Here is a 14,862-nt window from a genome sequence, read left to right on the forward strand (position 1 = left end):
AAAAGGGAACTTGCCTGGCTTGAGGTCAGAATAGGACAAAATATAATCAAACTCACCCTGAGGCATCCCATTAAAATAGATATCATATTTTTCCCTATTCATTTCTAATCCTGAAGCCCCAGAAAAAGTGGCAAAAGATCTCAGAATAACAGTGATAGACCTCATATCCCCTCTACAAAACATTACCAAGTCATCTGCAAAGCACAAGTGACTTAGCTGCAAAGGTCTACAAAGGGGGTGAGAGTTAAACTCCATTTGTTCTAGTCACATCATTTAATATCCTACTCAGATACTCCATACAAATAGTGAAAAGCAAGGGGGACATGGGATCCCCTTGCCTAATCCCTCTCTTCCCTTGGAAGTACCCAAAATTGTTACCATTCAAAGATAGTGTGAACCAAGGGGGAGAAACACAAGCCATAATCCAATCACCATTCTCTCAAGAAAACCCAAAGCTCCTAACATTTGTTCTATAAACTTCCACTCAATAGAATCATAAGCTTTCTTTAAATCAACTTTCATAATGCACCTTGGGAAACAAGCTTTCCTATTATCAGCTATGTCCCTTCCTTTGATAAAAGCACTTTGGGTGACACTCACAATATTAGGGAGGATAAGAACTAGCTTGTTACAAATAACCTTAGAAATAATTTTATAGACCACATTGCAGCAAGCAATGGATCTGAAGTCAGCCACTGAGACAGGTCTAGTTTTCTTTGGGACCAGGGTAAAGGACAGTAGAGTTAACCTGTGTAAGTAATTTTCCAGTCTTAAAAAATTCCTTTACAGCATCAACCAAGTCCTCCCCCACAATATCAAAAGCATCTTTGTAGAACTGGGAGGTGTATTCGTCTGGGTCAGGTGCTTTGTTAGCTGGAATAGAGGATAGAGCTTGCTTAATTTCCTCAGTAGTAACCTCTTGTATCAGAGCTTGAGACTGTTCAGCATTAACAATAGTCCCTGTCCTGACAGTAGGAACATGGACAGGGGTGACAGTTTTACTAGTTCCCAACAAGTGCACATAGTATCCCATAAAAGCTTCCTCTATGGCTTGGGCAGTAGAGCAGTTATTTCCATTCAAATCCTGGATGCACAACACCCTATTACTCATTCTCCTAGCTTTCAGAACACTATGAAAATATTGAATGTTATCATCCCCATCCCCCATCCATTGGGCCTTAGATTTCTGAGCCAAGAAACTCCTTCTAGCCTCATCTAGCTCTCTATAACTAATTGCAGCCTCTCTCTTAGTTTGTTGTAGTATCATATTATTTGGGTCATTATGCAACTGTTTTTGAACATTGTAAAGATATAACTTGGTTACATTAGCAGAGGTTTCAATATTACCAAACACTTCTCCATTCATCTGTTTTAAACCAGGTTTAAGGAGTTTCAGCTTCTTAACAAATTGAAACATTTTATATCCAAGGACCTGAGTACTCCAAACCCTCTGGACAGTGGCTGCAAATTCAGGGACTTTCCCCCGCATGTTAAAATACTTGAAACCACCCTTCCTTTTCTCAGGCTCATTACTCATATTAATGGTATAGGGGCAGTGATAAAACAACCCCTCAGGATGAAAGATAGTAGTAGTGACTGGGAATTGCATCATCCACTCATCATTAACCATTGCTCTATCCAATCTACTAAACACCATAGCCCCAGGTTCACGTTTATTGTTCCATGTAAAGAAAGCCCCTTGAGCAGGTAAGTCCAACAACCCACAATCATCAGCACACTCTTGGAAACCTTTCAGTTATGCTATAGTCACCTCTAACCCAATCCTTTCAGACATGGCTAAAACATTATTAAAATCTCCCATAGCAATCCAAGGTCCACTTACAACAGAATGCATCTCCTTCAATGATTGTCAAAGAGGAAGTCTATCGGCAATTCTATTAAACCCATAAATCACAGACATCCACCACACACACCCAGTAGGAAGATAAGTGACTTTAGTATGTATAACCTGAGCTTCACTACTCAAAATCTCCACATCATAATTATTAGCATCCCACAAAATCCAAATTCTGCCCCCTGGATGAGCAACCAGATTATTAGCCAAAGCCCAGTGAGCTCCAATACCCTGGTGAACATTATTAACAGCAGTACTCCTAACTCTAGTTTCAACTAAACCAAAAATCCCTACATTATTAGTATGCAAAAACCAGCTAATATCTTTTTGCTTATTCTCACTATTCATGCCCCGGACATTCCAAAAGCCCAAGCTACCCATTTTCCATATTTAATGAAGAGCCTTCTATTTCCCCTTCAAGGAACCTCCTATAATGCACATAATGTTCCAAAACTTCCAAAAATGTCCTCCTGCCACTACCAACTGCAATCCCCCCCCCTGCCTAGTCAATTTTGTAATTATTCTAGCAGGAGTAAAAGAATCAAAGCTAGCTGGCAGAGGTGTAACCAAATATCCTAACCCCTCAACTTCACCAACAGTAACTCTAGGTACCAAGGGAAGCATAGGATGCCTAGGTGTGGGCTCAATAATCTCAACAGTCCCATGTAGCTCAGTAGGCAAAGGAGACTACACAGGAAGGACTTCAACCACAGGAGCGAATTCAACCCTAGGTGGTTTTGGCACCCAGACCTTCTTAATAACAGGTCTAGCTTGTTTTTTCCTGCAATCTCTAGCCAAATGCCCTAACCCATTACATTCACCACATTTAGATGGTTTCCACTCATAATGAACAATTTGCCTATGCACCACATCCAACTCATCTGTAAATTCAATCACATCAGGCAATTCAGCAGCAATTGGTACTTCCACCATTACTCTCGCATGGCCCAGAAAGGTTTTGAGCTGAGTATTACTATCAGTTCTCAGTGGTTTTCCAACAAGCCCAGCAATCTTTTGTAGAGCATTCCCCCATAATTTTAGTGGTAGGCCATAGAAACGAATCTAAATTGGAACCATATCCACTGCCTCCCTCACTAATTTGGTATTCGGGGTCCATTCCTTCACAACAACTGGTTTGTTTTCAAAAAACACAGGCTCTGATTGCAAAACTCTATGTTTCATTTCCTTAGTTTTGAAACGTACCAGAAATATACCATTAGAGTTAAAGGATAACTTATCAAAGTTAGTATATCCCCAGATACGCTTAACAAAACTATCAATGACCTTAAATGGAGGGTTAGCCCCAAGGACATAACAGTAAACTGTTGTAGACCAAAAGTTTAGCTCAAAATTAACATCACTATTAGTAAGTTGCAAAGGCCTTACCCTAGCCGATGTTTCAAACCCAGACGATTGACCCTTCCGTGGAAACTCCTCCCATTCAGATGCATCATCGTTTTCCTCCTCCAGAATAGACTCCATCCCATTACTCAAATTAAACGGTCGAAGAACCGATACAGGTTCCTCAATGATACCTAAATCTGCAAGACTTTTATCATCTCTATGTAGAGTCGCAAAACTCGATCCAGAATTCGTATGATCATGTGGTGTATTAGTATTATTTTGTGATTTTTTTGTGGTATTAGAAGTTAAACGTAGTACTCTATTAGATTTAGGAGTATTTTTCCGATGACGAGCCATTCCAAATCTACAAAAAAAGTTTAGAACCCTAAATCGCCTCTCTCTCTACTATTTCTCTCTCTAGAAATCATTGTTCTCCCTATCTTATAAACCCTTTGGCATAATAGTTAGGTGAAGCAATAGCCTCCACCCATTTTGACACATAGTCCACAGCTACCAAAATATACCTGTTACCTTTACTAGAGGGGAATGGTCCTTGGAAATCAATGCCCCAGACATCAAAAACCTCGACCTCTAGAATACCATTTTATGGCATCTCATGTCACATAGAAATATTCCCAGAACGCTGGTAAACATCACAAGCTGAAACAAACACTTTAGCATCCGCAAATAAAGTAGGCCAGAAAAAACCAGGTTGAAGTACCTTAGCCACGGTTCGCGACGGACCATGGTGACCGCCATGACAGGAAGAATGACAACCTTCTAGGATTGTTTTGGTCTCCCACTGAGGAATACACTATCTGTAGAGACCATCTGCACATTCCTTAAATAAATAAGGATCATCCCAGAAATAATGGTTTGCATCGTGAAGGAATCGCTTCCTCTCCTGATAAGACAGGTCGGGTGGCAGCTCGCCAGTGATAACGTAGTTAGCCAAATCTGTATACCATGGATCATGGTCAGTATTAATAAAAACTACAAATAAAGAATCATCGGGGAAAGAATCATCAATAGGTAAAGGTTCCTCTCTCCCCCCTGCTGCGGTAATCACGACAGGTGATCAGTTACTACATTCTTTGTGCCCGTCTTATCTTTAATTTTCAGATCAAAATCCGAAGAAGGAGTATCCATCTCAACAGTCGTGGCTTAACTTCCTTCTTAGCAAGGAGGTATCTCAGCGCTGCATGGTCAGTAAAAACAGTAACTTCCGACCCTATCAAATAAAAACGAAATTTCTCCAGTGCATAAACCACAGCTAACAGCTCCTTTTCAGTAGTGGTATACTTCACTTGAGCCTCATCTAGAGTTCGGCTCACGTAGTAGATCGCACTCAAAGCTTTGTCTTTTCGCTGGCCTAACACCGCTCCTAGTGCATAGTCACTAGCATCACACATAATCTCGAAAGGCAGCTCCCAGTTAGGAGGCTGGATAATCGGTGCTGAAATCAAGGCCTGCTTCAACCTGTTAAAAGCAGAAAGACACTCATCAGTAAATACAAAGGGGACATCCTTAAGCAACAGTTGTGTAAGTGGTTTATCAATTTTCGAAAAATCCATAATGAACCGGCGATAAAAGCCAACCCGACCAAGGAAACTCCTCACTCCTTTTAACATTAACAGGAGGAGGCAATTGCTCAATCACTATCAATGCCCCTATCAGAAACTAAGTGCCCTAAGACAACTCCCTCGTTGACCATAAAATGGCACTTCTCCCAGTTAAGCATAAGATTAACCTTAATGCAGCGCTGCAACACTTTATCAAGGTTAGACAAGCAGTTATCAAAATCACTCCCATAGACACTAAAATCGTCCATAAAGACCTCCATAATAGACTCTATATACTCCGAAAATATCCCCATCATGCACCTTTGAAAGGTGGTATGGGCATTGCACAAACCAAAAGGCATTCTACGATAAGCAAAAATACCTTGAGGACAGGTAAAAGTAGTCTTTTCCTGATCATCCGGATGAATAGGGATCTGAAAGAACCTTGAATATCCATCTAAATAACAGAAAAACTTATGAGAGGCTAACCTTTCTACCATATGATCGATAAAAAGAAGAGGGAAGTGATCTTTTTTTTGTGGCGGCATTTAGCTGTCTGTAATCTATACACATCCGCCAACCAGTTACAACTCTAGTAGGTATCAATTCATTTTTGTCATTCTTAATCACATTAGTTCCTCCTTTCTTAGGAACCACCTGAACTAGAGACACCCATTTAGAATGACCAACAGAGTAGATAATACCTGCATCGAGTAGCTTCATTACCTCAGCCATCACAACATCCTGCATCTTCTGATTCAGCCGGCGTTGACCCTGCGTGTAAGGTTTGTGATCTTCTTCTAACTCAATCATGTGCATACAAATATCAGGACTGATGCCCTTAATGTCATCCAATGAATAACCCATTGCTTTCCTGTTTTCCTTAAGAACAGCTAACAAAGCGGTCAACTGATTGTCATCCAATTTGGCACTAACAATGACTGGATACTGCTCAGTTTCATCTAAGAATGCATATTTGAGATAAGAAGGAAGAGGCTTACGCTCAGGTACCTTTACCTCCATAGCGTAAAGAGTGTTTACCAGTTGTTCTACCCTCTCTCCTTCAGCGTCGGTGAGTTCACGCTTATCTAGCGCAGCTTCAAGCAAATCCAATACAGCGTCATTAATTTCTGGGTTACCTGCACACTCATCTAGCAACATCAAAGCTTCCAGTGGATCCTTAATCAAGGAATCCGACTAGAACTTATAGACAGACTCATCAACGATATCAACTGAATAACAAGTATCCTCTATCATTTGTCGTGCAAGTGTACTAGGCAAACGAAAAGTGATGGCGTCATCCCCCACTGCAAGAGTCAAACGCCCTTGTTTGACATCAATAATAGCCCCAGCTGTACATAGGAATGGTCTTCCTAATATAATTGGGGTCCGGGTATCCTCAGCTATTTTTAAGACAATGAAATCCACTGGGATAAAGAACTTTCCTACTTTAATAGGCACGTCTTCTAGGATACCTAAGGGTCGTCTAACCGATTTATCAGCCATCTGGAGGGTGATATTAGTCATTTTAAGGTGACCCATATTAAGTTTCTTGCAAACAGAGTAGGGCACGCTGACACTGGCTCCTAAATCACAGAGAGCCTTATCTATCACTTCATTGCCTATGGTACAGGTAATAGGAAAACTACCCGGGTCTTTCCTTTTAGGTGGAGCTTTATTAAGAGTTAGGTTACTAGACTCTTCCATAAATGCAACAGTCTCAAACTCACTCAGCTCTATCTTACGCGTCAAAATATCCTTCATAAATTTTGCATAAGAAGGTACCTGGGTAATTAGATCGGTAAAAGTAACGGTCACCTAAAGATTCTTGACCACGTCCAAGAATTTACCGTACTATCGCTCGACCTTAGCATCTTTTAGGCGTCCCTGATAAGGAATTCTTGTAACAATAAGTGGGTCTGCAACTTTCTCTTTACCTTTGTCTAAACATAGCATCTCCGCAGCAGGGGAAGATGACACAGCAGCGTGTTTAGACTCCAAAACAATATCCTCGCCCCTGCAGATACTCGATCGAGGAGTATTAGCGCTCGATCGAGTGCTTTTCTCTTGTGATTGGCTCGATCGAGGAACAACACCCTCTCGATCGAGGTCTTCTATTTCAGCCTCTCTCGATCGAGTACGAGCTCCACTCGATCGAGAGATTTTTTCATAGAAACCACTCGATCGAGAAACAGTAACATCTCGATCGAGGTCATCACTTTTGGCAGTTTTCAATCGAGCACTATTATCATTCGATCGAGGAATTTGAACAACAGAAGTACTCGATCGAGTGTCCAACTCACTCGATCGAGGCCTTAGACGAGGATCAGCAGCGTCTTTGTCCATTTGCTCTTCCAAATCAGTTTCCGGACTTTCATCAACAGATAAATCAGTACTTTTCGGCATTTTTGGTCCATCATATGTAAGACCACTATGGAGATATATTGCATTAATCATGTTGCAAGGAGGTGATCAACTCGCTTGATTTATTTGCTCAGATGCAAGTTGTGCGACTTGGTCTTTCAACTTCTCTGTAGAATTCTCAGCTTTGTTTGAATTTCTCTCGAGTTGAAGTGCTAAAGATAGCACCAAGAATTTCAACTCCGCAATCTCTGTATTTGTAGAGGATGAATTAACTTGTTGTGGCATCGGATTGGGAGGACTGAAGGTACTTGGTATGGTTAAATCTTCATAAATTTTAGAGAACGGAACTCCTTGCTTATATTGTTGGTAAGCATGGACTCGCTCTACGTCCGTCATACAAGTAATAGGATCATGTCCCTCCGTACCACATCTACCACAGATTATCTCTTACTCAATCATAGCATGGACCTTCTCATGTTCACCTGTACTTTGTAGAATCTCCGGATTGACACACCTCTCATTAGGAACTTCCACCACAACTACAAAAGATTCACCAGCTCTTTCGTCCACTTGTTTACCTCCTCTGGGATTTCAATACTCAGCTACATGAGTGGCCATATCTTTAATAAGATGCCACCCCTTACCATCTTCAATATTTTTCTGAAATCTCCCTTTGGCTGCATTATCCAATATGGCTCTTTGATCAGCGTAAAATCCATTGTAGAATTGGGTGCATAAGAACCATCATTGGAAACCATGATGAGGCACAGAGCGAACTAGTTTCTTAAACCTAGTCCAAGCTCCATTCAGGTCTTCCGTAGGCAGTTGCGTGAATGTGGTGATTTGGCCTCTTAATTCATTAGTGCGCTACGGTGGGAAATACCTTCTGTAAAAGGCCAAGGCTAGGGAATTTCTATTCAGTAACACCAGCAGCTTCCCTATCCAAATCTCTCAACCATTCCCATGCATCATCAGTCAGAGAAAAAGGAAAAAGAACTCCCTTGACCCTATCCTGTGTCACCCCAGCAGCTAAAGGAATGGTGGAACAATACTTAGTAAACAACTCCATATGCTTACACGGATCCTCGCCAGCTACTCCCTTGAAGAGATTCCTCTCATCCAACTGAATGTAGGCTGGATGAATTCCAAAGGTGCCTGAATCTGTAGTAGGAAGCAAAAACCCCTTAGGTAAAGAATCTAAATTAGGTTCTGAGTGACTGACGATGTTCCGCATTTTAGTAAGCGAAGTTGTAAGAACAGCAGATATGACAGTGCCCTCTTCTAGGACAGATTACCTGCAACACAATTAAAGCACTAGAGAAAAATATGAGATCAGTCTCAAGGAATGAATTCCTTGAGACGAGAGACAAACTTAAAATAAAGCAACGAATTTCTGCCACCTCCCCGGCAACGGCGCCAAAATTTGACATGGCTGTCGCAACCCTATCAAATATAAAACAAACTGGTCCCTATAAAAATGTAGTAGAGGCAGTCGGGTATCAAATCCACGGGGAGATGGGAAAAAGTATGCTAAACTATGTCTGTCTAGTAACCGTTTCTTGGGGTTTTGATTGTTTTAGTTCTAAACTACGAAGTTATAAGGGAAGAGAGCAGAGAAGAGATAAGGATTAAACTTTAGAGAAATTGGCAAATAAAGAGAGATAGCTAGGACAGTTGGTTCACCATGGTTTTCTAGGAGTCCAATCTAGGGTCACAAGTCATCATAAATTCGGTCTGCAGGGTAATGAAAAGGTCCTCTCGGTCCGCTATTCGCCCTAAAACATTACTAGCTTAGCTTTCGCCCTCACTAGCATGTCCTAAAGTTTATTGCAGGTCTTACCCCTTCCAATCTCTCGATCTAGGTCAAAGTGTACCAATTCAATTAGCTAAACGCGTCGACTCAAGCAACTAATCGCTACTAAACGCAATGATTAACAACAGAGAACTAATTTATACCAAGCCTAATTACCTAATCATATTTTCCCTAATTACCATGGCTCCCCTGTGTCCTAGCATAGGTGGATTAGCTATGTATAAATATTAAGGAATTAATGATAACAAATAAGACAAACAAATTCAACATGATGATAAATTGCTAAATAAAAGGAGGGAAAAAGAAATAAGGAGAAAGTGAAAGGAACAAGAACAAGGATTGCAATATTAAAGATCGAAATAAAGATTAGAAATACCGAATACAAGCGAGATCCAAGCAATGGAGTATTTGGGTCTAAAGAGTAAAATTCTAAGAGAAGGAAAGAGAGCGAGAAGAAAAAGGGTGCCATCGTTTTCTATTCTCCTTTATTTAATATAAGATACAGATTAAAATATCCAAAAGATGTTGAAAGATTGCGTAATTAACTAAGCCTCTCGATCGAGTAGAATTAAACTCCTCCATCGAGGACAAATAGCGACAACCACTCGATCGAGTAAACAAAGTACTCGATCGAGGAACTCAATAATCACCCATCTTGATCGAGTAAGCTAAGTGCTCGATCGAGATATTTCTTCATCTAAGGGGCTCGATCGAATGGTTTAGGCAACCAATCTGGTCGATCAAGAACAATAGCACCATATCAGCGTAGGTGCATTCAAAGCGTCTTCCGAAATCACTTCACGCATCGTCAGTCAACAATATCCGGGCTCCGATTCTTCTTTCTCCAAAATGCATGCAAATGGGGCAAGTTTAGGCTTGATTATGCTCCCTCCGGCTCATTTCGGCAATTAATACAAGATACACCAAAGTAGACTATTCGGGGGACATTTGTAGCTAGATGCCACATAAATAACATAGACATCCGTGTAAATATAGGGTAAAAACCTTATATAAAATACACGCATCAAAAGGCGTACAAGTGACAGCAAGAATAAAATTAGTTCCTGCGAGGATCTCAAAAGAAAATTGCGTAAAAGGTATTTACCCAAAAGTTATAAGATAGATTTATATAAGAAATTTGTGGGATTAACTCAGGGTAATTTTTCTATTACCAATTATTTTTTGGAATTTGAGAAACTCACATTAATGGGTGAAATTGAAGAACAAAAGATGGCGAGTTTTTCAAGAGGATTAAACCGTAATATTGCTAATGTAGTAGAGCTACAACCATACGCTTCTTTTGATATGTTGTGTACTCTAAGCATAGAAGTTGAGTCTTAGTTAAAGGCTATTGTAGTTGTTTCAGAACTGAGTTTGTCGGGTAAGTGGGATGATCAGCGGCAGAAAATGGCTAGTCCGAGTACAAACACGGGTACCAAACCAGTACCACCAGTCCAGGGAATGCCAGAAGTGAAGGGGAAGAGGCAGGATTTTTCGTAAATTCGTTGTTTTAAATGCCATGGGTTCGGGCACTTTGTAGATACCCGTATCCGTCGATATTGGAATTTATAGATAACCCGACAAACACCCGATGATGATAGGACACATGTATTCTTTAGTTGTCATTGTCATTATTTGGGCTCGTTTCACGATGTAGAATGAGCGTTGTCGACGGAGTATTTTATTAATTTAAATGATATTTAAATTAAACCTTTTTTAAGGTGAATTCATTTTACTGTATTTTGAATTTATTTTCTCAAGTTTATTTTATTGAAAATAAAATAAATATTTCCTTAAATTTATTTTATTGAAAATAAAATATACTTTTTTGATTTGAAAAATCATTCATCTTAATGTGCTATTTGATTTGGAAAATCGAATTCGAAAATTTAAAACTCGTTTTAACCACGCGTTTTGGAGCTCGATTATAGCTCGGTTTTTGGGCCCGTTTTCTTTACGAGTTGGCACGAATCTCGAGTACACTAACCAACCTAGGTTTCTACCCATTCCAACCCAGTTCGAACCCCCTTACCCACATCCCAAATCTCGTCCTAAACACCCCCCAACACAGCCCAATTCCTTCCTTTACCCGTGTTTGTATAGCCCATCGAAAGCCCTTCTAAACCGACTCAAACTTGGTCCAAACCCGCAACCCATCACCACCAACCCATGCTCCACATTACCCACAACAACCCAGCACGTAGAACACCACAAAACCCATCCAATTCCCGTCCCAAATACTCCACAAACAGCCCGCAACACAAGCAGCCCCCCCCCCCCTGTTTTGCGTGCTCAATCCCGAGCCCAAAACCCGCTCCAAACAGCTACCAAACCCGTGCCCATTAACCCTACACTATACCCTAGTATCATACCCATATTACCTTAGCTTAACCACCAAGAAAACCCCCATACAAACCCTAAAAACCCCACGAATTAGCTGATGGACAGCAGCTATGCGAAACAGGCCCGACTGCTTGTTGCCCTACTTCTACCCTTCGAAAGTCCTTATAAATACCCCCACTTCACCATACATTCATTCCTCTAAGTTCTCCCCACATCATACTGCAAATAACAACCATCAATCGTCCAAAAAAACCCTAAACTAAAGCCGCGACAGCCGCTCGAAAACAGGGACACAAATCTTGTTTTCGAGTTTCTGTCGTGCTCTTTGGCCTTGATTCTCGTGCACAAATCCTATTAAAACTTCTGGTTTGTTTCCATATTCACAAAATTCAGTCTTTCTAGTTTCCAAAACATCTTTCGGTTTGAAAAATCGTTGAGAAACGAAGTCGGGGTGAGCGATTGAAAATCGCTGCTCAAGTCTGCCTTTTGAACGTGTTTGTTTCGTGATTTCAAAATTCAATTTCAATTGTCTTCGTCGATGACGGCCCCTCGAGATAAAATCTACGATCGATTACGACCCAAGACGGTGTCAACGATACATGTACGTTGAGGGTGCATTAAAACTCCCTTCTCTCCTTTTTATTTCGTTTTTTTATTGTTTATTTACTAACCATTGTCTAACATCGTCTAACTAATATCGAAACTAGAATAGTTTGAGTATGAGTTAAAGTACCATTCCGGCACCCGCGTTGACTTGAGATGGGAAAGAAATCCGCCATATCGGTCGGTCGTACACCCCGTCTCATTTACATATCCTCGTGTTGGAATAGGGCAATTTAATAAATCGAGTTTATTTAATTTATGTGTATTTATTTTTAACCATATAAAAATTGATTTTTTATGATTTTCCAGACCTATAGTTTGTAATTTTAATTTAGGTAGATTTTCGTAATTTATTGCATTGATTTAGTATTTATTTTGTAATTAGCAATGTATTAATTCAAAACCCGCGCAGTGCACGGGTCAATTCTGACATATTTCGAAAATTTCAGATCCGTGCAGTGCACGGGTTTGTCCAGGTTTTGTGTTTTAATTTGCTTCCTTGTTTGACTTTGTTTGATTAATCCTTAGTTTAATTAGTTTATGTTTTAGATTTTAATTTACTTTATTTATAATTTATATTGTATGTATGAGCTAACCACTAATGTTTGTTAATATATCTTATGCTAAGCGTAAGCCTTCCTATCCCTCTCTTTGGATGTGTTTTTCTAGTTTAATCAATGAACCTCGCATGCTAAACCACTTCGACGAAGTTAAATGCATTTTAAACGACTTAGAATAAAATTCGCATGATAGGATTTAAATTCAATGGTTGCATACGCATGTGATATCTTTCCGAAATAGCCATCTTTCACCTAGTAGAGACCGTTATTGCAACGGGCGGGGTTGGGTGTTGTTTTAATGAAATTAAATTAACTTCCTAACACGTAAAGTCACACGAATTCAAATCTCTAAAATTGGTTTCTAAATTCCATTTAAAAATTTAGTGGCGACTCTTTTAAAATTAAAAATGTTTTGAAAAAGCATTTGAGTGGAGCGTTTTTCCATGGTCCACAATTTGGCGACTCCGCTTGGGACAGTGAAACTTGAAAAGTGTAAGATGGCTATTAGGATTGTTGTCACATTTTTTTATGTTAATCATGCATAAACCCCCGAGACTTTAGGCGGGCCAAAGAATCTCTTGGGTTAATTCCAAGGGAGGATATTGATGTCCACTTTGTCCGATTTAAGTATCAAGGTTATTCCGTGGAGGTAGGCAGCTGCATACGAGGCATATTGCTACGGGCATATGACGGTATGTGGACTCCCCGACAAAGCGGTTTCACTGGCATAGACCCATTTTAGAGGACTGACCGAGACTTAGAAGAGTCTAGTTCATGCATTGCATCCCTAAAATGCGAATGATTACATGCTATGTGAATCCCGGGTCATGTTTTCAAAATAGCATTTTCAAATCCATCTTCTTTTTCTTTCGAAAATTCGATTCTTTTTCAAGACCATTTCTTTTCGAAAATTTCGGCCCTCTATTTCGAAATTTTGGACCTTCTTTCAAGCCGAAGTGCTGCCCATTTTAAAAATCAATTCAATCCTTCTCGATTTCAAATTTCGGTGAACTGTATCCCAGCTCCAACCCAAACCTAGAATAGAGTTTGAGTCAGTGGGGTCGGGTTAGTCGAGTTGGGCTTTTGCTTGCTCGATATAGGCGAGCTAGTCCACCCTTAGGCTCGAGTGAGCCTTTGTTTGGTTAGAACACTTGTCAAGTGAGTCACCTAAACCGATCTTTGGGTCTGAGTCATGAAAGTCGACCATTTGGTCCAAGTCAGTCCACCAAAACGTCCCCACTAGGCCACCTAGGGTGTTTGTCACAAAGCCCAAGAGCCATGTCTGGTTTGAACACGGGTTTGTCATGTCGGATTTATGATCACGTTGAGTCTAAAACCCAAGTCACGTGTGTACCACGGTTAGGACCCGTTCTAACGAGCCAGAATAGTTCGTTCGTAGGATCCATGTCAAGTTATAGCCAGTTTTTAGGTTTGAAAAACCGTCCCTAGTCGTGTATGACCCAAACCGAGGGGGCCCAATTGCTCGCTCTCCGGGTCTAAGCCCAATATCGAGTCGCATGGAGTCCGTCATGTTGTTATGATTCGAGTCCTGTTTGTGCAGGGGATTTTGATTCGATAACTGATACTCGCTCGGGATTTTATTGTAGAAAGGCCACTACAAACAAGAAGTATGACTACCGCAGAGGCACTAAAGCAGATTAACGACACTTTGGTCGCAATGATGGAACGTTTGACGGCTGTGGAAGCCAAGATCGCGGTGGAAGCTCCCATACCACCGCCCCCGAAAACTGAATTCGAAAAGAGGTTCCGACTAATAGAGGAACAGTTGAAGCTATCCCGAGGGGAAAATGTGCATTATGAGAATGCCAGAGGGTACATGCCGGTCCAGGACAAGCTACCAACCAATTTTGTCCTAACTGATATCCCAAAGTTCAAAGGGACGGAAGATCCACTGCAACATATCCGTTCCTACAAGGAGTACCTTGCGTTGAAAGGGGTACCTCTTTGAGATGTTGCCCCACATTTTTGCTCAATCCCTAGGAGAACACCCGAAGGCGTGGTTCTCTGACCTTGAGCTTAAGAATTTCCCCACTTTCGAAGATATAGCGGTGGAGTTCTGCAAACACTTTGCGATAATCTTTGAGATTCAAACTACCGTGCGCACACTCGAGGTGATGACACGAAGGATAAGGAGGGATTTCTTGAATTCCTCAACCGGCGCGCTGAAAGCGTGAAGTTGGCCAAAAGGCCAGAGGAGACTGAAATGGTAGATAAGTTCATCAAAAATCTTCGACCTGTCTACCGTGACGCTATCAAATATCAACATTTCGGCTCATTCAAGGACCTTATTCGAGTCGGAAGAAAAATTGAGGACGACGTTCGTTCATTTCGCCGAGGTGAAAAGCCAAAAGGGTATCGGGTGCCTCCTCTTCCAAAGCTAAGGCATCCGTTCGCCAA

Source organism: Silene latifolia, unplaced genomic scaffold (genome assembly GCF_048544455.1).
Source record: "Silene latifolia isolate original U9 population unplaced genomic scaffold, ASM4854445v1 scaffold_57, whole genome shotgun sequence".
Lineage (NCBI taxonomy): Eukaryota > Viridiplantae > Streptophyta > Magnoliopsida > Caryophyllales > Caryophyllaceae > Silene > Silene latifolia.